The 21,605-nt window shown below is 43.1% G+C and overlaps 2 pseudogenes; one reads left to right on the forward strand and one right to left on the reverse strand.

Annotated features, from left to right (window-relative positions):
- Window positions 1-10,219: 10,219 nt before the first annotated feature.
- On the forward strand, window positions 10,220-11,033 carry LOC127196105 (spermidine synthase-like; annotated as a pseudogene).
- Window positions 11,034-12,966: 1,933 nt separating this feature from the next.
- On the reverse strand, window positions 12,967-17,425 carry LOC127196106 (ribosomal protein L18-like; annotated as a pseudogene).
- Window positions 17,426-21,605: the final 4,180 nt, after the last annotated feature.

The raw sequence follows: 21,605 nt of genomic DNA on the forward strand, positions 1-21,605 counted from the left end.
CCAGCAACCACGTGATGGCTCACAACCATCTGTAATGTGATCTGATGCCCTCTTCTGGCCTGCAGGTGTACGCGCAGGCAGAGCATTGTATACATAATAAATCTTTAAAAAAACAAAAACTAATTTCTACTCTGTGTCAGTGGTAGTTAAAGCTAAGACTTCAAGTAGAAAACTGCCAATAGAAGATGTGTGGATGAATCCAGGAAAGAAAAAAAAAAAAAAAAAACCAGAAAGATATCTAGGAAACTAACAAGTGGAATTCAAAGTAAGCGTGAATTTACTCACAAATTTATTCATGACTCGAAATGCCCAGTGACCTGGCATGCTGAAGTCCTATGTCTGTCCCGTGTGTCTCTCTGTATCCTCTGGCCAATATTCATTAGGTCTAACTCGAGCCGACTCAATCCAAGCCAATGAATGGAATCCCATGTTCTAGCACAAAAGCCATTTCACAATGTTTTACCGTTTTATAGAACAAAGAAAGTCATTAATCAGGACCAATTTAAAATACATCAGTGGTGAGATGGAGGAAGCTTTCTATAGGCCCAAGATGCACTCTGAGCTTCGGGGTTGGTAGAAGCCAGTGGTCTGCTGAGGTAATAGATTCTAGAAGGTTTCTATCTATTGGTTATAAGATGTTTGCTCTGACATGGAGTTGGGCAAGGAACAGCTGTTCTGAGGCTAGAATTAACCCAAGATAAGGTGACCAGCCTTTGGGCCTTCGGCATTCCAGCCTCTCCACAGAACTGGATTCTAATGAGTCCATCCATCAGGGAAAACATAGCTTCTTTTCAGTTTTTGTTCACACCTGTTTAGGAAGGATTAGGAGGTGAGGACTTGTTGGAGAAGGTGTGCCATGGGTGGGAAGACTTTGAGGTTTCACAATCCTCCCGCCTCTCTCTGCCTTCTGTTTGTGGATCAGATATGAGCTCTCAGCCACTGATCCAGCACCATGCCTGCCTGCCTGCCTGCCTGCCTGCCTGGGGCCATGTCCCCCACCATGGTGGTCATGGACTCATTTTCTGAAACCATAAGCAAGCCCCCCAATTAAATGTTTTCTTTTACAAGTCTCCTTGGTCATGGTGTCTCTTCACAGCAATAGAAAAGGAACTAAGACAGTGATGTTCAGACTGAACCTGTCAACGTCATCTTGACACCTCCAGTGTGTGAAGAGAACACACTTAGCACTCAGTGGAGAAAACAGGCCTGGATATAGCCTTATTGTACCACCACCATCCTCAATTATCAATTATCATAGTTTGAAAATGTACCTATTTCATGAAAAAAAATCACAGTCCTAGATAACAAAAAATAAATTAAAGAAGAAGAAAATTCTTAAACGGTATGTATTTGTAGAAATGTCAATACTGAAGACCAAAAGGCATTAGAATTCATACTTAAAGAGTTGATGAAATCATCATGAGAGTAATTTCATTATAGAACTTTTTAAAATATATTTGTCAGGGTGTTCATCAATACATGAAAAAAAAGAAACAACTTTAAATACTGATTAGTCTTTTTATATATAAATTTGACACAGCAGGTAAAAAAAAAATTGAATTGAAACACATAGCAATTTCAAATTATAATTAATGTCACTTCTCCTACAACTCAGAAAGTGCCCAAGGAGTGAAAGAATTCTGGCCCTCGATGAAGCCAGGATGCATGTAAACACACAGTAGGAACTCTGGGAAAAATTCACTAGGCTGAAGAGGATAAGCAAGCAGCCATGACGTGGGAACGCACAGCGTTTACTCTGTGATCACAGCACTCCTCTGAACTGATCGGCCCTGACTTGACCTTGGGCCTGGGCTTTGAAGTCAGACGCTAGAGATGGCCTCTCCTCCTCACTTGTGCGCATACCCCATGGGCATTAAAGAGACCACGTCCTCATCTCTAAGAGCTGCAATTTGATGTGGTCTCTAATTCCTTTTTGATATTTCTTTAGATTTTAAACTCATAATGCAGCCTTAATAAGGCAAATAGTTTGCTAAGCTTTGAAAATGAAAGATTCTCCAGCTTCATAAATGGACGTGGGAAGAAAAAGTTGTTAATAATACTGAATTCTGAGCAAAAGTCATTTGAAAGAAAATTCAAAATACTTCCCTTTCTAAATGCTTGCCCTTGAATTTATAAAATTTCTCTTCTGAGACAGTGCAGGGGTCCTCAAGGTTGTCCCTGAGGTGCACACTTTAATACAATCAAACTTCTGATGTTTAATGTCATCTATCCTGAATGTAATTATTAATCTCAAAGAGACTTAGTTACACAAAGGGACAATATTTGAATCCATGTACTTAAAAAACCAAGACAAACTGTACTTGAAATGTTTTGCATAAGAAAGAACCTTCAGCAAAAAGTAGAGGAAGTGTGGATAGAAAAGGAATTGAAGGGAAGGACAGGGGGTGGGCTGGATCTAAATACATTATACATGTGTATAAAAAATATATTAATTTTAAAAGAAAAGGTGCCATGTATTCCATCCTTTTCATATCTCCCATTATTCATTGCAAGTGAAATTACATGATTAACAGATTCATACCCATATGATTTTCCAAATCTCCTAACACACATATTCACAGGACAGAAAAACTCGAAATATATTTATCTGCTTACAGCCAATTGATTTTTCACAAAGATGCCAAGAACATGGCATCATTGATGCTATTGCATTTAGCTCTATTCTACTGCAATAGAACAATAAGGTGAGTATAGACATAAAAATTGTTAAGTATTTCAAAAATATCTTGAACAGTTCAAGGGTTCCCTGCACAAAGAAATGCTGAAAGACTTTGAGCAGATGCCATTTTCTTGAAAGAAGGACAGATTCTTCCATAAATGGTACTGGGGAAAACTGGACCCCCATCTGCCAGAGATAAAAGTAGTTAGACCCCAAACATAAAACTAAAATAAAAATAGATCAAAGAACTAAATGCAAGACTTTAAACTATGGGATGCAAGAAGGAAACACAGAGGAACACCGGTGCGAACAAAGACTTTTAGCATAACATCCCTCAGCATGGCTGGCAAAAGCAGGAGACACAAGGATCACAAGTTGGAACAGCAAAGAGAAGAATTAAAAGCTGAGGAGGAGCAGGAAGAAAGGGGAGATACCAGGACTGATATGAACAATGTGTGAGGAACACAGTCAACAATAGTAAAAGGAAGTAACACGAAAGTAAAATGGAGAGATGATCTGGACAGAGGTTTTCTTGTTTTGGGTTTTGGGGGAGGGGTTGTTTTGGTTTGGTTTGGTTTGGTTTTTTGAGACAGGGTTTCTCTGTGTAGCCTTGGCTGTCCTGGGCTCACTTTGTAGACCAGGCTGACCTCGAACTCACAGCGATCCACCTGTCTCTGCCTCCCAAGTGCTACCACGCCCGGCTGAGATTTATATTTTAAGAAAGAAACATATATAGCCAACAAATTTTTAAAAAGACTTCTCAGGATCACTAATAGGGAGGTAGGAAGCCCAATTATAGTCGTAGGCCACTTTACCCTGGCAAAAAGGCTATGTTTCGGGGGGGGCCAAAAATTAGTGAAATACAGAGAAAGTATACTCTTCACTGTGGGTGAGAGTAGAAACTAGAATGGTCATTACTGAAATTGGTGTTAATATTCTTAAAGACAAATGAAGAAAAAAACTAAACTAAAACTGGAACTATCAGATGACCTGCCAGCTCCAGCAGCCAAAGGAAGACCCACTGTAGACTAAGTGGATTAAAAAAAAATGTGGCATGTGCACAGAGAGGAGAGTCATTCTGCCATCAAAGGAATGGCTTCCTGCCATTTCCAGCCACATGGTGCTAATTAGAATAAAATCCAGACACAGTAACATATTCTAACATATTCTCAGTCATATGTAGAAGCTAACATGGTTTGCCTCCTCAAATTCAAGAGTAGACTAATGATCATAAAGTCTATGATTGGAGAAAGGAGATGAGATGGAGAAAGATGTCATCATGTACCATCAACACAAAGATGGGAATAATAAACTCTAATGTTTTATAGAATAGTAAAAGGAAGGTAGCTTTAAAAAGTATTACATGTCTCAAAAACATCCTGAAGAACTTAAGAGTTCCCTGCTCAAAACATGCTGAGCATTCACATCTGAACATTGCATGTCCTTCACAAGTATAAAATTATCCTGACATGAAATGTGTATATCAATTAAAGCAAAACTTAAATACTAAGTACACGTGACTTTTCTATTGAATATATGGTAATCTTATCAGAACACTCCCTTCTCAAGAATAAGCTTATGCATAATGGCAATTATAACCAAGGAGAAAATGCGATAAAACAGGAGAATTTTTAATTTTCTCTCTGTCAGAAGAAATTGTCCCAGAGAATGCTAAAACTTACTCAATCCAAAGTAGAAAGTTCAGTTCAGGTCAAGGGTGTTATGAAGTGGGGTAAGTCAGAGTGTACTATTTGTCGGTAATGTGTATGAACATCTTTTTCTTATATGTTTGGACACGTAAGAACCCAGGAAAATGGCTGTAAGAGGTCAATCATCCCTGCTAACAACTGGTCCAAAGCCAGAAGTGAACATATTAGTCAGCTGAGCGATCAATGAGTCATCTGGAAAGAGAATAGAGACAACGTGGCAGCCAAGGCTGGAGACATTGCTTGTAGCTTAGTTACAGAGAAATTAATGTCGTCGTGAACTATCTTAGAAGCACACTGAAGGCAGAAAATGATTTCAAGTGCTATAAATGCCAAAATTATTGTAATCAAGACAGACAATTCTTTTACAGGTAGAAGAGCCAAGACATGAAGTCTAGGATGGCATGTCTGCAGAGGAGGCCCACACTGTTTTCTTGGAACTTTGTTGTCCTCAACATAAACCTTCCATTTTGTGGCCAAGTGTCTGCTCCAGCTGCTGCAGCCACTGCCCAATCCCCACTAGAAGGAAGCAACAAAGACCAGGAAGGCGTACTTCTCCTTGGAGATGAGCCAAAATTAAACTGTAACAAAATTTCTGCTAACATGGAACTTAAAGGGGTCAAACCCATGGTCACATCAGTAGCAAGGGGATCTGGAAAATACGTGCGTTAACACTTCACTTTGTGCCATACTAAAAATTCTGTTAATATGAGCCATGAGAAAACGGGTCTAGGACAGGAGCAGTTAGCAATGCTTGCCACAGTGACCACTGAGTACCACAAGCTCAGTAGAAGGTGACCATAATAATTGTCCTCACCCAAGTGAGTAATTCTCGAATTATCTTTTTTGTTGTTATATTATAATTTCAAATTGTATCCCATAGTGAGAATTTTTGGTGTCTTTAAAAACACAAAAATGTTATGGGAATATGTTTTTGCTCTAATCCCAGGTGTGGGATATGGGGCTGCTTCAGATAGTCCACAGCAGCTGACAAGGATTTGCCTCATGCTCTAGTAGGGGTGTGATCTTGCCAGCTGCCTATAGTTTCTGCAAGTGTATGACATATGGAATTCTGGGGACTCTTGAAAGGGTATATAAATGCTAGAGCCCTGAGAGAGGCTGCAGCTACTGCTCCTGCTGCTGCTGATGATGATGATGATGATGATGATGAGGGTGACGACCACAACGATGATGATGATGTTCGCTATTGTTGTGGTTTGTTGAGTGGTCATGCATAAACAGATGAGAAGAAATTGAATATCCTGATGGCTATGATCAAACTTGCCCCAAGGAACTCGACACCACTGGTCAGCTGGAAGTGGCCTAACAACACCAATGCCCCCTTTCCCCTCCATCCTTCTTTCTCTCCTACGTAGTGTTGGGAGGTTGGAAGGATGGAATAAGGGTGGAGAGACGTGGAACCCACAAAGTAGCAAACATCAGCTACAGTATCCCTTTTAAAGTAAGTGCTCGACCATGGAGCGAAAGCATATACCCCATTACCCTCTGTTTCTGTGATCTTGACAACGTCATTTGATAAGAGTAAAAGGGACTAATGAGAAGTTTAGTGACTTTCCAAATGTGCTGGGGACAGAGTCAGGCAAGACATGGATCTGTGATCTGATCGGACTACAGAGAGGATCTGGAATCTAAAAAGAAAAAGTTGAAGAACGGCTGCTTCAAACTGTATCAGATAAGTAGAATTTGTACCAAGTACGTATTTGAGACCTTAAGTTACCAGAAGTTAATTTACAGTCACCAATAAACTAGACATGTTATGAGACACATAATAACAAGTTAGAAATATCTACTTCTTTGTGAAACTCCTTTAAGTGTGACAAAAATGACATTTTTTCTTACAAATATCGTCAATATATTACACTGTTACACGCACTTCGTTAATTTGACCATTCCTATATTAAGTACTGAAAACTTGCAATTTTAGATCAAATCAGTCCTGCTATAAAAATCTAAAGACAAATTATTTCTCCTCTGCCAGAACTACCTAGTCAACATTACCAGCCCTTTTGCATTCATTTCTAATGTGTTTGACAGTCTAGACACCCCAATCATTCTCACTTGTTTGTCTGACATATCGACACAATACTAAATGTATTAAGGCATTTTCAGAAGTAGCAGTAAAGCTTCCGTTTTAGATTCTATATTATGAGTTGCATCTTTATTGTTACGCATAATAAAAGTTATTAATAACTTTTCCCACATCCCCTCATTTTTATATAGATTAGTATGATGTTAAAACAAAACCAGAACCAGAACTAAATAAAACTAAGTAAACACAGGATAATTATACTTCTTGTGATTGTAAAGCCTTTGCAACAGCTCTCTTGAGCTGCACTTGCATTCATTTTAGAAATGTTATCCCAATAATGTAAAAATGGGAAAGCATTATGTCTCAATTTAAAATCAAAAGACTAAAAATAGCCATTATTAAAAGTTTCTGCTCATGTATTTCATGAATCCAGTAGCACTCTAAATTATACAAAAATATAAAAATATCTTTTCAAATAAAATATGTATAATTCACAACTTTCGGCAATATATGATAACATAATATATGAAACTAATTAAAAATATTAAACTTTTTTATATTTTATCTCCAGTTACAAAGTTGCAGTTGTTCTTTTATAATTTCACAATTTTTAAAAAATTATCTATAATGAATTGGAACACCCACATAAGAAGCATAAAATCCCAAACTTACTTTGGTTTTTTACTCTTCTTTCTGTTTTCACTTTCAGAATTAGACCTCAAGATATTTTCATGATAACTGGAAGATATTACGCCCAACTTATCGATCACAGGTGACTTGGGAGCTGCCATAGTTACAGATTAGAAACCTAAATAAAAATTGCAAATTATTGTCAGAGTACAATATAATACAGAACAATAAATCACATGAAAAAGTATAAAAGGCATCAAGAAGAAATCAGGCTTACTGAGAAAATACTGAAACTGAGTTGTAGGGATCAACGTTGACGTTGGAGCTCACGCCCATCTGGCTTCTATTACATCACTGTACAAGCTTATCCACCCCTACGATTACAATTTGTAGCCTTTATTATTATTTGCTTTATTTTCAAAACCGCTGTGCAATGGTTTGAATAAAAGTGGCTCCGATAGGCCAATAGGAAGTGACACTATTTGGAGGGGTGGCCTTGTTGAAGTAGGTGTGGCTTTGTTGGAAGGAAGTGTGTCACCAGGAGGATGGCTCTGAGGTCTCAAAGCCTGCTGATGTAGAACTCTGAGCTCCCTCTCCAGCCCCTTGTCTGCCTGCGTGCCACCGTGGTTCCCACCATGATGATCATGGGCTGAACCTCTGAACTGTAAGCCAGCCCCAATTAAATTTATTCCTTTAAAATTTGCCTTAGTCATAAAGCCTTTGACAAACTCCAACACTCCTTCAGGTTGAAAATCTTGTATCAGAGCTGAAGCTTCGTTCCTGAGTCACCATGGAGTGCCTAGCGTGCTTCTGATGCCTTGCAAACAGGAGAGACACCTGCTTGTGTGACAGGCGAGGGAAGACTGTATTCTACAGTTAATCAGATCTGTCAGGGAAAAGTGCTAACTGGCTCTTTTGTTCCTGGCTTTCCGTCTGTGAGATGAGTTAATTTTTTTAATATAATTTTATTTCTTTCAATGAGTTTAAAAATTTTTTTAAATCTTTGGAATGAAACAAAAAATATCTTAGATCAGGGATACAAGACACACCACCTAAACACAATAAAGGTGATATACAGCAAGCCAATAGCCAACATCAAGTTAAATGGAGAAAAATTTAAGGCAATTCCACTAAAATCAGGGACAAGACAAGGCTGCCCACTCTCTCCATATCTCTTCATTATAGTACTTGAAGTTTTAGCTAGAGCAATAAGACAACTAAAGGAGATCAAAGGAATACAAACTGGAAAGGGAGAAGTCAAAGTATTGCTATTTGCAGATGATATGATAGTATACATATGGGACCCCAAAAATTCTACCAGAGAACTCCTACAGTTGATAAACACTTCAGCAAAGTGGCAGGATACAAAGTTGACTAAAAAAATCAGTAGCCCTCCTGTATACAAACAATAAATGGGCTGAAAAAGAAATTATGGGGGCTGGAGAGGTGGCTCATCAGTTAAGAAGCACTAACTGTTCTTCCAGAGGTCCCAGGTTCAATTCTCAGCACCCAAATGGCAGCTCACAACTGTCTATAATGACTGTTCCAGGGGATACAACACTGTCACACAGACATGTATGCAGCCAAAGCAAATAAAATAAAATAAACAAATTGGTTTTTTTAAGAAATTAAAGAAACAACACCATTCTCAATATCCACAAATGATATAAAATATCTTGGTGTAACTCTCACCAAGGAAGTGAAAGATTTGTATGACAAAGAGCTTCAAGAAAGAAATTAAAGAAGGTATCAGAAGATGGAAAGATTTCCTAAGCTCATGAAGTAGGGTCAACATTGTTCATAATAGCCAGAAACTGGAAGCAACTAGATGTCCCTCAACCAAAGAAGGAGGGGGACACCAACCCATCCACCCCCCCCCCAAAAAAATCCTTCAACCCAAGATTTGCCTTGCCTATAAGAAGTGTAGGGATAAAGATGGAGCAGAGATTGAGGGAATGGCAAACCAGTGACTGGCCCAACTTGAGACCCACCCCATGGGAGAGGGCCAACCCCTGACACTACTAATGATACTCTGCTATACTTAGAGACAGGAGCCTAGCATAACTGTCTTCTGAGAAGCTTCCTCCAGCAGCTGATGGAAACAGATAGAGAAACTCACAGCCAAACAATAGACTAAGCTCGAGGAGTCTTGTGGAAGAGTGGAAAGAGGTATAGAGGGAGCTGGAGGGGTCAAGGACACCCCAAGAAGACCTACAGGTATAAACTAAGCTGGGTCCACCAGGGCTCACAGAGACTGACCCACCAACCGAAGAGCATGCACAGGATGGACCTAGCCCCTGTACATATGGAGCAGATGTGCAGCTTGGTAGGGGCTGTCTCTGACTCTGGTGCCTGCCTTTGGATCCCTTTCCCGTAGCCGGGCTGCCTTGTCAGACCTCAGTGGGAGAGGATGCATTTAGTCCTAGTGAGACTTGAGGTACCAGGGTGGGATGGTACCCCTTGGGGGCCTCCCCTTCCCTGAGGAGAGAGGGAAATATGAGGAGGAGGGCATGAGGGTGGGGGCTGGGAGGAGAGGAGGGTAGGGGGCTGGAATCAGGCTGTGAAGAGACTAAATAAATAAACAAATAAGGGAGAAAAGAAAAAAAGAGTAGCCTTAGTCATGGTGTCTCTTCACAGCAATAACACCCTAACTTAGACACATAGACAGAACAGAGCAGCTGGCTAGGACAATAAGCTGTACAACCAGGCCAGTGGGTTTGCATCATGGCTCTGTGCCTGAGTCCTCACTAGGAACAGGGTGTGGCTCTGAGAAGACGTCAGCAGTTTAGAACAGAAACCAGCATATTGCGAGCTCTCTGCTCAGTGCTGGTGTCTGTTGACAGACCTTTATGCTTAGTGGAGTTTTTTGAGACAATTTGTTAATATCTTTTCACACTTCATGTCTTTTGACCATTTAGCTATCCCTATTAGCCATCTTTCATTTCCTTTTGGAAAATATCTGAGTGTATAAACAAAACCAGGGTATCCTATGCATGTCCAGTAGAATATTTAATGTAAAAAATTAAAGAAATGGGTTGATTGAGGCCTGGTCCCAGAATAGGTTAGGTTGTGGTGTGGGCAGTAGGCAGAGCTGGGCTGTGCTGAGGCTCCCAGCAGCCTGCAGTCCCCGGCTGGGCCTGCTTGCTGGCCACAATGGAGCCCAGCCTGATGGTCCAGCTACACCCGGTCTGCTGCCATCCCCGAGGTCTGATTCCACAAGACCTGCAGCCTGGCTCACGGTACCAAGCCATCCTCTTGATCCTGTATAAAACCTATGGCAACATGCTGGTTCTGGATGACGTCATGCAGTGTACTGAGAGGGATGAGTTCTCCTACCAGGAGATGATCGCCAACCTGCCGCTCTGCAGCCACCCCACCCTCAGAAGGTCCTGGATCTTCGGCAGTGGAGATGGGGGGCATCCTGTGGAAAGTGGTGAAGCACCCCTCTGTGCAGTCTGTGGTCCGCTGCGAGATCGGTGAGGATGTCATCGAAGTCTCTAAGAAGTTCCTGCCTGGCATGGCCAACGGCTGCTCCAGTTCAAAGCTAACCCTCCGTGTGGATGAGGCCTTTGAGTTCATGAAACAGAACCAAGATGCCCAGGATGTCGTCATCACCACTGACCCCTTGGATCCCATGGGCCCCGCTGAGAGCCTCTTCAAGCAATCCTACCAACAGGTCATGAAGACAGCACTCAAGGAAGACCACATCCTCTGCTGCCAGGGTGAGTGCCAGCGGCTGCACCTGGACCTCATCAGGAAGAGGCTTTTCTAGCAATCTGTTCCAAGCTTCTGGCTCCCTTCTCATTGCCTGGCTTGTTCTGTCTTTTCCTGTGTCGAGTTTGTTAGCTCTTCAGCCTCTCTCTGCAAAACATCCCCCAGCAAAACTGTCTCTGAATTCCATGAAGTGTACTGCCAAGAACTCAAGTCCACTGCAGTGCCTCTCAACCCACTGACTCAAGCGAACTGATTGCCTCGATCTCCTGGGATTAGAGGCACATGCCGCCTCCACCACCCAGCGTGTCTGTATTCCAGCCCATCACACAGACCTAGAAGGTCTTTCGTGCTCTCTTGCCAGAGCAGCCATGTTCTGAGTAAAAATTCCTCTACATCTCCCCCCTTTCTGATTAATCTTAAAAATTGTACACAGTTTAACTTTTACAATAGAAACCATTACCAATCCCACTGTCTTTTTTTTTTTTTTTTTTTTCTGAGACAGGGTTTCTCTGTGTAGCCTTGGCTGTCCTGGACTTACTTTGCAGACCAGGCTGGCCTTGAACTCACAGCGATCCGCCTGCCTCTACTTGGGATTAAACGCGTACACCACCCCTTTCTAATGATCTCTAATTGAGACAATGCCTTACTGGATCTCATGGAGGCATTTCCTCAGCTGGGGCTCTTTTCTCTCTGAGGGCTCTAGCTTATGTCAAATTGACACACACAACCAGCCAGGACTAATAAATACTGATCAGCTCCCCTTTGCCTTTTGTTACTGTCTGCAACTCCAGCCCATGAAATGATGCTGCTTAGATTTAGATCTTCCCACTTCCGTTAACCTCACTAGACAATGCACACAGACGTGCCCAGGACTTGTGAGCACGGTGCCTCTACGACCCATTGGGTTAATAATCATGCTTGAACCCTGAAGGTCATTTGTCACATTAACAAGGTGGATGTTTAAGTCACTATTGTTCTGTGTGCACACCTGGGTTGCACACCTGGATTGCACACCTGGGTTGCACACCTGGGGTTCTTGTTTAACAACGATTTTATATTTTTGAGAGCAGTTTTAAGTTCACAACGAAAATGAGAAGAAAATGTGGAATCTGACACGGATCCTTCCACTGTGCCTGCACAGCTCACCCCGTTCGTTATCCATGTCCGCGGTAAGAGAAGTATATTCGATATGACATGAATCTACGCCGATGCGACATAATTATTCAGTCCTCCAGTCACACTCAGGTGGCCACTCAGTCTGTGCATTTTATGAGTGTGAACAAGTGTATGACGACTGTGTCCATTACAGTACACAGACACACACACGCACACACACATACACATACACACACACACGCGCACGCGCGCACACACACACACACATACACACACACATACACACACACACACACACACGTTTCCCCTGTGCCCAGGCTGTTCATCCACCCTTCTCTCACACTCTCACCCCTGCACCTGAGATGCTGGCTCTCTCTGAAGCTCTGCCTTGTCCACGCGGAATCATGGTCTCAAGTCTCTTCGGATCTGTTTTCTTCCTACTAGTTCAGCCTAGGTTCTTCCTCCCTGTTCATGGCATGAGTGACAGCGCTTCTCTTCTTTAGTTTTGGATAATCTTCCCTTATGTGGCTGTACAAGTTGCTTTATGTGTTTATCTACTAAAGGGCAGCCTCCTGTGGCTTCCAATATTTCGCAATTACAAATAAGGCTGTTACAGCACATGTGTGCAGGTTTTTCCATCAACTTATGTTTGGAACTCCTATAGGTAAATACCAAAGTGTATGACTCAGGGTTGTAAGTGTACGCTATGTTCTGTTTTCTAAGAAACTTCTGATGTCTCCCAGTGTGACTGCACCATTTTTATTTCCTAATCAACTGATGAGAGTCCTTATTATTTATAGTCTAACCAGCTTTTACGTTGTCAATGTCTGACTTTTGGCCATTATGATAAATGTGTAAGATTTGATTATTCGTTCAAAATTCAAAGAATTTTTTTTTTTTCGAGACAAGGTTTCTCTGTGTAGCCTTGGCTGTCTTGGAGTCGCCTTGTAGACCAGGCTGGCCTTGAACTCTCAGAGATCTGCCTGCCTCTGCCTACCAAGTGCTGGGATTAAAGGTGTGCGCCACCATGCCGGGCCAAAGACTCTTTTTAATAACTGTAAGATCCAGGGTTAGTTTTTGTAACCATGGCTGGCCCTTAGACATCTAGCATGCTAGAATTTTGAGTCCTTGGAGCGGACATAGGGTTTAGTATGGCTGTGTGGGGTTTCCGGGACCTTGTCAAAATCCACCTCTTGGCCCTTTCAAGGACCAGACAGGAGCATGGTGCTACAGCCCTTGGGAGATCCCAGGGCCAGCTGGATAAAGCTGATGATATAGTCCCCAGCCTTGAGGATCCGACATCCAGCACAGCTGTTCACCTACGGCACACACATTCAGCTTGGGCACTTCCAGAATCTGTGCGTCACCTGTGACCGTCCCCACAACCACAGCTGTTTTGTTGTCTCAGCTGGGAAGCTTTGTCTTTTGGATCATCAGGGACAGAGACAGAGGTGGCCAATTAGTGGGACTCATAAGTAATCTTTCCACCACAACCTGGACGAAGATGGAATTGGTTCATCTGGCCAGAAGCCTGTACAGCTTGACCAGCAGCCACAGGTAGACGGCCTGACTCGGGGTCTCCTCTCACCGAATGTCAACACCCATGACGGCGCCCCCTGCTGGCCAAGATCCAGAAAGCTATATTTACTGTTTCTCTCTGCAGCTCCATGATTACGTCACTGGCCTGGCTTATGCCTTATCTATCCTATGCGTATGGTCTTTGGTGAGGTGCCTGTGGAGGGGTCTGTCCCATTTTGTGGTCAGTCGTGCGTTCTCCTCCTATTCAGTCATGAGGCTTCTCTGTATACGTCCCATAGCATTCCTCATCGGACGTACCTTTTGGAAATATTTTTCTTCTAGCCTGTGCTTATCCGTATTCAGAGCGGTACCTAAAAGTCGTCGGCGCACGCGGGGCCACACGGGTTTTCTTTTGCATATAAACCAGGAGATGAAACTTATGTCACTAGTCACTTTTTAAAAGTATGTTATCTAAACAGTAATTTGACCCAACACAGGTTTGCTAAAAAAGAACCCCCTGGGATTATCATAGTTCCCCATACGCAGAGCAGGGGGCTCCAAAGGCCACCAGACTTCGGGGAAAGATAAAAAAGAGAGAGAGAGAATTCAGACTCACCTGCCGGAGTTTTCAAAACTCAATTCAACTGATCAGCATTTTCCTGAAGGTTGGAGAGTAAGGGATTAACTTAGAAAGAGGGGGTGGGGGAAAGAGGCAAGGCTAGCAGGAAGAGAAGGCGGAGAGCAAGGATAGCTTCATCTATGGAGATTCCGCCGGAACAGGAGAAGGGAAGGGTTGCGTCAGCCTATCAGTGTAGAGAACGACAGGACGCTGTCCCTCATTGGTTGAAAAGGGCTCTGGGCCTGGCAATTTCCCAGGCGTGGGCAATTATTCTAAAGACTGCATTCAGCCACTGGTAGGACCCCCCAGTGGTCCCTGTAGGAACTGGAGGCCTGAGGGGAGGGTAAAGGAATGAAAAGACAGAGTTCCGTCTCCTGTGCAGTCCTCAGGAGGAGGGGTCGGGGAAAGCAGCCCAGTGCCAAGGAGCCTGGGGGCGTGGCTTCTGTGTCCCTCCTCCCAACAGTCAGTCAAGTCTCAGTTTACTTGCCAAATGAATGATAATATCTAGTGGAAATCACAACACAAAAAGTAAAAGGCTAAACTGGATTACTTCTCTTTTAATTTTCTGTCAATCAATGGCCTTTCTGTTGTTTTTCTGAGTGAGAAGATATTATAAAATTGATATGTTTATCTTAAGAATGTTTACATTTTAAACTTCCTTTCCCAAACACTGGAAAGTTACTGAACTTTCGGGTCTAAATGGAAATAAAACTTTAAGTGAACAAAGTTGTCTAAGATAGGACTGATCTCTACCTTTTTAAAAATAAAAAATAAAATTGGTTTAACAGACTTTAATTTCAAATTCAATGAATACATTTTTTTTAATAACTGATCTGATCTCTTCTTTAAGTAAATAAAATATCCCTTCAAATGGTGAGCCAAAATAGGAAACCACAATTACCGCTGACGTCACCGACCCCTGAGACCCGGCTCTCCCGTGGTACCCCTCTTTGACATACCCTGTAGAGGAAGGTCTGAGGTCTGCATGTTCTTTCCTACAGAGCAAGGCGGCTGCAGCAATGTCAATAGATGCCCAAGCTTTATCTTGACTATTTTATCTGAAGTGGACAAAAGACAGACATGAATTTAGACTTCACTTACAAAGGTGTGATTTTTTTTCAAATTAAATGGTATTTACTCTTAAATACACTCAAGCGCAAAAAAAAAAAAAAATGGAATAATTTAATTTCTGTTCTTTGCCTAAGGCAGAGAAAAGGGAAAACAATGAGCTGCAGGCACACGAAGCAGCCAGACTTTCTTCTGTACCTCCCTGCGGACCCCTGAAAGTAAGTTAGGTCTCTCTTTCATCGGTGTCACGTTCCTCTCTGTTTCTCTCCCTGTGCCCAGGGGCTCCCACTCAGGCTCTGGTGCGGTGTGGGGTTTACCTGTGCATTGCACGAGCCAGGACCTTACTTTAATCCTGGCTCCACACCAGACTATGTCTCTGACACGATGCCAATGGCTTAATTCAAGGTGTTTAGCTATTTCACATAGACTTGAGAATTATAATAATATCTCTTGTTTCTGAGCCCCAAGTGTCCAAATGGGAAGGTGATTCATTGCTGTGAGGACTTGGGGGTGGGGGCGGTATATGAGTGTAATCAAGGCACATGGTATACAAACATGAGATTCTAAAAGAAAAATTTTTTTAATTTAGAAAAAGAATTAGTGATCCTTCAGAGCTGGTGAAGACAGAAAGTTCAAAGGAGTTTTGGGTTTCCATGTCTAAAGGCAACTTTGTGAAACTGAACCAGAAACCTTGAAGTCCAAAAAAAATAACTGAAAAATAAACTTGAACACCCCCCCCAAGGAAAGAGCAGCACAGCTGCCATCAGAGCCACCAATCCCAACGCCATGCTACACAGCGAAGAAAATGAGTGATGGCGTGTGTGTGTGTGTGTGTGTGTTGTTTGTGTTTAAATAAAATCACAAAAACTACAAGGAAAGAAAGGAACAAAGGAAGGGAGGGGAAAGAAAGAGAGAGGAAGGAAGGACAGAAAGAAAGAAAGAAAGAAGTTAGAAAACTGATATACCCTCTTAGCTCCTGGAAGCGACCCAGGGTATGATTAAAAATTTATTGTGCTTAGTTGAACTCAAATCCCAAGAAATAAAAAAGACTCGCCTCTGCTAAGGATGCTACAAGGCTGAGTAAGCAAACTCACTGGTTATGGAGTGAGAGGTCACAGGCCAGGACCTAGGTAGGTCCCTGGGCTATTTTTAGTCCTTCTAAAAGTATGTACTGCCCACGTCCATGTCTGACCTAACGTCCTTGTGGCTATCAAAACCATTAGCAAACCACCAGCTTTCGCCATCCATAGGCTAAGAATGACACATCTAACACTTGTAACCGGCTTCCCCGCTTTGCCACAGCCCATGCCTACGGTTCTCCATCACCGTGTTTGGCAAATGCCTTGATTTATGACTGTCTTTGTCCTGTAACTACTAAGATTCCATGTAACTAATACTGTGGTGAGACGTGGCATTTGGGGTAACGTGAATCTCTGCTCCTAGACCATGGTCACCCACATTTGGATTAAGAACAAACCATCTTTTCTTCTCTAGAGGTGAGAGCTGGGTCTTGGGTAGAGATTTACACACACAGGTGGTCTTGTGAGCTTGAATCTGTGTTTGGCTAAAGCTTTACAGATTGTTTTTCTTAGAACTGAGAAGCGCCTGAATATTCTGGTCTGTAATGATCTCATTATTTTATTTCCCAGGTCATTTCTATTTAAATCAGCCAAAATAGCATAATTTTATACAGCTATCACTACAACTCAGTATGAATCTGCATATATTTTCTTGGAAATGTATTTACGCATTGGGTTTTAGGGTGCTGTTCCATACACACTTCATGAGGGATATTCTGTATGACCTTTTAAGAATTAAAAGAATTTGGGATTTTAAATGTCTAAGCCCCCAATTTTCAAGTAAACAATAAAGAACTGTGTCTGCACTGTGGTTTTGTTTCAATATGTGGCTTTCTCCTCTAAGCATGGCATGGCCATCCCACTGACACCTTAGAGTACAAACAACCCTGGGCCAATAGCCATAAAATAAGCAGAATGGCCAGCTCTGTGGTGATGGGTGATTGACCATCCCCTGATAGAAGAAGAAGAGGGTCTCAGGTTGGGGTTTCAGCCATTACCTCATCCTGGCCCCAACAACCGCAAATCATCTTGGGAGCGCCTACAGCCCAGGAAGTGGGCACTGAAGTGAAAGTGGACTGCGGTGACGCAGCTAGCTCTCCGACGGTTGCTTCCACAGTGGAGTGGAACTTTGCACAACGCAGCTGTTTTGTGTCTCCATGTTCCACTTAGTGAACCTTACCCATGCACACCCCAATACGTAGACTCAATAAAACCTTCGCTTCGCACGCCCGGCTTGGCGGCCATCCTGGTGCTCTGCTGTCAGCATCTTCACTGGAGCAAATACACACTATTCACGTTTCCGCAGGAAATGTTACAGGACAGATTTGTTTTTACAAAGATTATGAAACAGAATGCATCTTGAGAAAAAATATACAGGGTTATATAAGGAGACGATATCCTGAATAGCTCCTGAGGCTCAAACTTTGGAGGTTTCACAAATGGTTGACTCAGCCAACAAAGGACAATGCAAGGAAGAGAATAATAGCAGATTATTATTTGTAAATTAAATCTGTTAGCAGCAAATGCCTTCAGTTCTTCTTGATCCTGGAATCCCAGGTTTTCCCCCTCTTTTTTATGTCTTGCTTGGATGAAATCTAGCTTTAGTTGATTTTTTTTTTTTTTTTTTTTTTTTTTTTTTTTTAACTTTTAGGACTTTTGAAAACATCCTTCTATTGCTTCTGGCCTCTCTTGCTGCTAACAAAAAGTTGGTTGTCAGTCTGTTTATATTTTGGGGGTTCTCTAGAGGAACAAAATTGATAGAGTGAACATCTCTCCCCTCCCCCCACCCCCGGTCTGTGGTCTACCTAATCCAGTACTGGGTATCTGGCTATGAACAGAAAATCCAAGAATCCAGCAGTTGTTCAGCCTGCGAGACTGGCTGTGAGGAACAGACTTGCTCGCAAGGTGAGAGCAAGCAGGAAAAGAACAAAAGCTTCCTTCTTCCAAAGAATGAGCTTCCAGCAGAAGGCTGGATTAAAGTTGCGTCTTCACACTTCAAATCAAGCAGCAATCCTTCACAGGTGCGCCCTCTATTGGGGGTTTTAATTCATCCTAGATGTGGTCAAGCTGACGACCAAGAACAGCCTTCAGCCTGGTTGAGTCCTTTTATGCCCAAAGCACCATTCTCCTTTGCTCCTTTGCAGGCCATTGTCATTGTGGCTCATTATCCTTCCAACGTGTTCCCTCTAATGCGTCTCAGTGTGCACCGCACTGCACTGCACCTTCCAACGCGTTCCCTCTAATGCGTCTCGGTGTGCACCGCACTGCACTGCACCTTCCAACATGCTCGCTCTAATGCGTCTCGGTGTGCACCGCACTGCACTACACCTTCCAACGTGCTCGCTCTAATGTGTCTCGGTGTGCACTGCGCTGCAGCCATCCCTCAGAACTGACTGATACTTGGGAGCAAGTTTAGGGTGTTTTTATCTGTGGGTTTGGGGGTTGTTTTGTTTTTGTTTTTGTATTCTCATTAGATAAATGTACCTATGCTGAAAGGTGCCCAAGTTTTCCTCCTCTTCTTTGGACTGCACACTCACTAGCAGTCTACGCTGATTCTACCGTCTGGTAGTCTCCGTTTACTGTTAACACGTCTAATAAAGTTTCTTTGGTTTGGTTTGGTTTGGGTTTTTCGAGACATGGTTTCTCTGTGTAGCCTTGGCTGTCCTGACTCACTTTGTAGCCTAGGCTGGCTTCGAACTCAGAGAGATCCGCCTTCCTCTGCCTCCCAGAATGCTGAGATGACAGGCGCCCGGCTTCTAATAAAGTTTTTGTTGTTGTTGCTGTTGTTGTTGTAGTTTTGGTTTTTAGATTTTCAACTCCAAATTTTTCATTTATTTTATATGGGGAGTAGGGGAGAGGGGGAGAGAGAGAGAGAGAGATGTATGCATGTCTGTCTTTATTGATATTCTACATTTTACTAAACGCTTGATTCTTCCCTGATTTCTTTAACGGTTTCCGTTAATTCTCTGAAAATGCATAATGAACTCCTAATGACTGAGCTGTTAACGCTGACAGCCTGTCCTTTTCTCCCCACCATCACCCCCTGCCTCCTATATAAAAGTCGCATTTCCCTGATTCCTTGTGTGTTTACAAACTTTTTTCCCCCTGAAACTGACCATTCTAGGCAATACACTGTAGAGGGAAGATGGGCGCAGACTCTGCACAGCTGCAGCTTGTCTGTCTCCTTTGCCTGGGCTTGTACACATGGGCTTTGGCTGTTTTTGTGAACTCGATTCCCTTTCAGCGTGAAGCCTTTGGCACCACTCTGCAGACAGCACAGCCATGGGCATGCACACAGCATCCCCGGGGTAACAGTGGCGTTGGCAAGCTCTCTCTGACTGATTTCCATTTCCCTCTCTCTACTAAACTGTATGCCTCACTCTGTGTTAGCTCCAACCCATTAGTCTCCAGATGATCATTTTAGTACTTTGAAAAAATGTTCTACACAACAAATTGCTCGGCAAAATGATTGGTCTAGTTTAATTTCTGTTGCGACTTAGGAGGGGACAGGGTTTATCTTCATTTATAAGACATGGTCCATCAATTGAGGTAGTCAAGGCAGAAACTCCATCAGGACTTGGAGCAGAAAACAGAGGAACGTGAACACTCACTGCCTCACAGGCTCCTGCTGAGCAAGCAAGCTTTCTGCTGCAGCCAAGACCACCTGCCCTAGGGATGGTGCCACCCACAGTGGCCTGGTTTCCTCCTACACCCACCAATAATCAAAGCAACCCTCGACAACACGGACAATCTGTCAACCGAGACTCCTTCTCACATGAATTCAGGCTGTGCCAAGTTGACAGCTGAAGCTAACTAGGACACTGACCCAATTAAATTTGGATATAAGTTGGGGTTTTTTTATTTATTATAATTTATTCAGATTACATCCTGAATGTTATCCACTCTCTTGTATCTCCTCGTTCCCGCCCTCCCTTCCTCTTCTGCCCTATTCCCCTCCCCCTAGGCCTCTGACAGAAGGGGAGCTCCTCCCTACCATCTGACCACAACCTAGTTGTTTTGAGGCCAGTTTTTGAGGTGTGTTCTGACCAAGGAAGGGCTCCCTTTAACTGCCCCTTCACCCACCAACCTGGGTGAACCAAGTGACATATGGTTAATTTGTTGCTTTCAACTAAAAGGAGCTGTTGTTTTAAAGGGACTGTTTAGGATTGAACTGTGTGACTCAACCGATAGACATCTAGGGTGTTTTTATTTCCAGGCTGTTATTAATAGAGCAGCAATGAACACAGATGACCAGGGATCTCTGATGCTGGATAGAGAGTTCATTTGGTATAGGCCAGAGAGTGGCGTCTCGGGGTCTCTGTTGCCGCAATGAAACACCATGACCAAAAAGCAAGTTGGGGAGGAAAGGGTTTATTCAGCTTATACTTCCACGTTGCTGTTCTTCCTTGAAGGAAGTCAGGACAGGAACTCAAGCAGGGTAGGAACCTGGGGGAGGCAGGAGTTGACGCAGAGACCATGGAGGGTGCTGCTCACTGGCTTGCTTCCCATGGCCTGCTTTCCTACAGAACCCAGGACCACAAGCCCGGGGATGGCCCCGCCCACCGTGGACTGGGCCCTCCCCCATCAATCACTCGTTAGGATCTTATGGAGGTGTTTTCTCCACTGAGATTCCCTCCTTTCAGCTAACGCTGGCTTGTGTGTCAAGCTGACGTAGACTAGCCAGGACAAGTGGTGTTGCCCGATCGTGTGGTGGTTCTGTTTTTAGAACTGCCTTCTTGAGAAACCTCCACACTCATATCTTTGGTGGCTGTCCAGTTTTCCCTGCCACCAAAAGCGATTAAACAATCCCTTCTTTCTACATCCATGCCATTTTGACTGGAGTAAAATTAGACAAAATTAGTTCCTTTGATGAGAGTGTCCCATATCTTCCCATAGCTCTCTGTTTTTCTTCCCTGGGGAATGTCCCCGCATTACTGTGACAACTGAGGTGCAATGCCACCTTTAGCTATCTTGACTTGTGTCGGGACACCAGTGTTCTTTCTCTACTGGGTGATGCTGAGCCTTCTTTCTGCAATGTGAAAACAAGAGGCTGACCTCTCAGCCACAGCATCAGGCATGTAACATGTAACTTGGATTGGGGGGTTAGAAAGACTAGCAAACTGCCCTCGGTGGCTAGAGACACGGCTGGGATTGGGGAGGAGCTCCAGGAAAGGGGTTCCCCACGGCCTTAGGCATGCCGACATGGAGAGATGCTCAACTTAGAGGAAGATGAAGAACGGCTCATGGCTCGTGTCCTCTTTCCATCAAAGTTCAGTTTTTATATTGGTGCCTGCCCTTATTATTAGTATGCCTTGCCGGTACATTCACTGATTTTCCAAGTTAACATTTTGCCCAGCTTTCTTTCAGTTGCATTTATGTGTTCCACACTGCATCAGGCGGAAGGGTTTCTGTGCCTCCTGCTGTG

Source organism: Acomys russatus, chromosome 12 (genome assembly GCF_903995435.1).
Source record: "Acomys russatus chromosome 12, mAcoRus1.1, whole genome shotgun sequence".
Classification (NCBI taxonomy): domain Eukaryota; kingdom Metazoa; phylum Chordata; class Mammalia; order Rodentia; family Muridae; genus Acomys; species Acomys russatus.